Here is a 3,143-nt window from a genome sequence, read left to right as displayed (position 1 = left end):
TTGGTTGTAGCCTTGATTTGACGTCAGGTTTGACTTTCTTGTTGTTGTTGTGGGATGCGTGAGGGTTCTTCTTTTGCACCAAATTGGCGCTAGAACCTCCCTCGATCTTTTTGCCTGGTTGTCCTTTGCCCTCACCTTCTCCTCAATACCCAAAGAGCCAATGAGATCAGTAACACTGAACTCTTGCCTCTTGTGTTTTAGAGAAGTAGCAAAGTCTGACCAAAAAGGTGGCAATTTGGCAATAATGCCTCCAGCCACAAACTTGCCCAGCAACTCGCAGTTGTTGTTCTCAAGTTCCTTTACCAGCATCTGAATCTCATGAGCATATTCCACTACAGAACGGTCATCGACCATCTTGTAGTCATAGAACTGCTCCATGACATACAGCTCGCTGCCGGTGTCGGAAACCCCGAACTTGGCCTCAAGAGCATCCCACATGTCCTTCCCTGAAGGTATGTGCATATACACATCCACAATATTATCGGCGAGCACACTGATCAATGCTCCACGGAACAAGCAATCCGTAGCCTCGAACTTAGCCTCCTCCTCAGGAGAGAGAGGCGGTTCACTCGGGTTGCCCCATGAGACAGAAACAATGCATCACCGTCAACCACAAAAGTGCACGTGCTTTCCATCTTTTATAATTTGAACCATCGAAAGCATGTGGTTTTAGTGATACAGCAAAGCCAACTACCAAAAAAGACCCATCAAGTTTTTGGATTGTTGGAAATTTGGTCATAATTCGGCATATTTTAATCCAAAATATTAAGACAATAAACATGACATTTGCAATATGAGTAGATCTAGTGACAGTGCTAAATGTATACAACTTGAGTATGCTTAATATGAAATAAGCATCAACATTTTCATAGTAACGCAATGCTACCATTGTGAAGAGTATTAACAAATAAACATCTAATAGAATCGGGAGAATGAAAGTATACCCCGAGAATGTCCCATCGCTGGATTTGAGGCAGTATTGCCTCCGTTGATGTCGTTCATCTTCTTGTCTCCAATCTCCGTTGACATCTTGGTGAAGGCGCCGATGCAGCAGCAGTAGCCGCGAAGAACAAGAGCAGTCGCGCTTGAAGCACTACCCAAAAACTTGATCGCCCGCCTACCCGTGCAAGTTCTCAAGCGGACGGAGTTCCGGAGGCACCTGCTCGTCCCGTACACCTGTGTGCACAGGTGAACAGAACCGGGGAAGGATTCTGCAGCTCAGGAACAGAGGAGGAGGAACTCGAAGTGCAATAGTTGTGAAGAACTTCGTCCGTCCTTCTGGTCACTGCGGAGTATATATATGCGAGCGCGAGAGTAACGTTCAGAGTCATCAACCGCGGTGTTTAATTTCGTAACCGACGCGCTCGTTAATACGGAATCAATTCACGGCGTTTAATTCCATAACCGACGGAATCAATTCACGACGTTTAATTTTGTAACCGACGGAATCAATTCACGACGTTTAATTCCGTAACCGACGCGTTCATTGATACGAAATCAATTCTCCGTGTTTATTACCGTCCGTTACAAAACGAGAGAGCGCAGCAGCTGCTGCTGTCTGCCTCGCCTCGCCTCACCCCGCCTAGTTGTCCGCGCACCATCTCAACCGGTCAACAGAGACTCTCCACCAGCTCCGTATTTAAGTTAGACCTCTTCACTTAGATTTCCATGGTGGTGTTATTTCCCATAGCACTTAATGTGGGACAATGGAATTTATTATGATTTAATTGGGCATAGCCCATTAATCTAACAACCAATTTATATGATTTTCTTTTTGAAGTTTATTTGAAATTTTCATCTCTGTTCGAACCAGGAAAGTCCTAGCTACCATTGGAATGCATAAAGTTATAAGACTTCATTAGGAACCAAATTAATTTATACTGTAAAACTTGTATGTGGAAGTTTACGAGAAATTTTCACCTCTCGGTGAAGGCCGAAAGCTGTATATAAGATCACAAACATGAAATCCACTATTGTCTATCTCAACATTGCTGAAAGGATAAGTGTCCATTTTAAATGGATAAAAAGGTTTGATACAAAGTACTCCATCGGTTTCAAAATATAATATAATTATTTATGCATACTTTAAAAAATGTACATGTAATTCTAATATTATTATACCTCTGTAAAGTTTTGGCCTAAATTGGGTAAATTATATTTTAACCGTAACAATATAATTTTCTTTTCATACATGTGATGAGTTTGAAGATGAGATTTTACATGCACATGTAATATTAACTATTAAATGCATATATATACAACTTTACTAGCAATCAACGATCAGGAATTAGGAATGGATTAAAGTCCTTCCTAACCTGCTAGGGAGATGTATCACCACTACTAGAAAAAGCATTTTCGCGCCGACGTTGGGTACGTATTTATTTTTCGCAGGCGAATATAACCTTCGGGGCCAAATGACCGCCTACAAAAATGTAAACCGGGTTAAATCTCGCTGTCCGCCTGCAAAAATACTCTTTATTTTTGAAGGCAGACCTCTTATGTGGTCCACCTAAAAAATAAGTGTGGAATATAAATAGACAAGGCTAGAGAAGATTTTTTTTCTAAGTCCTCAGCATTCTCTCCCTCACTTCTCCTCTCCCTCACCTCTCTCTCCCTCAGATCCCTCACAGCGACAGGCGGCGGGGGAACCAGCGACTGGCGACGAGCGGGGGCAGCGGGATCCACACGCGACGGAGAGGCACGGGGTCGGCGGCGGCACCAGCGAGGCGCAGGTCGGGGCAGCAAACGGCGACGGCGACGGTGATACTCGGGGCCGCTTGGCTCCCTCCCAGATCCGGCTGAGGGGGGAGGGGGGAGGACCTGTGGCGGCAGCGGTGGTTCGCCTCCCTCCCAGATCCAGCTGGAGGGAGTCCGGGGGAGGGCGGCGGCGGTTCCCCTCCCTCCCAGATCCGCCCCCACCCCGGCGGGGGCGGCGGTGCCCCTGCAGTAGATCGACCCTTCCTCTCCCTCTCCCTAACCCTAGATCGGCCGGAGATGGGTAGGGGCACGGGTGGGGGTGGCGGCAATCTTTTTTTGTTTGTCGAGACGATTGTCGCAGGCGGTTCGTTACCAGTCACCGTGTCGGTTTGCAAGTGTCCAAATCTGTTGCTCTTCTTCCGCTATTGCTACGACCCAGACTGCAG

Source organism: Oryza glaberrima, chromosome 7, assembly GCF_000147395.1.
Source record: "Oryza glaberrima chromosome 7, OglaRS2, whole genome shotgun sequence".
NCBI classification, from domain to species: Eukaryota; Viridiplantae; Streptophyta; class Magnoliopsida; order Poales; family Poaceae; genus Oryza; species Oryza glaberrima.
This window is presented reverse-complemented; position numbering follows the sequence as displayed.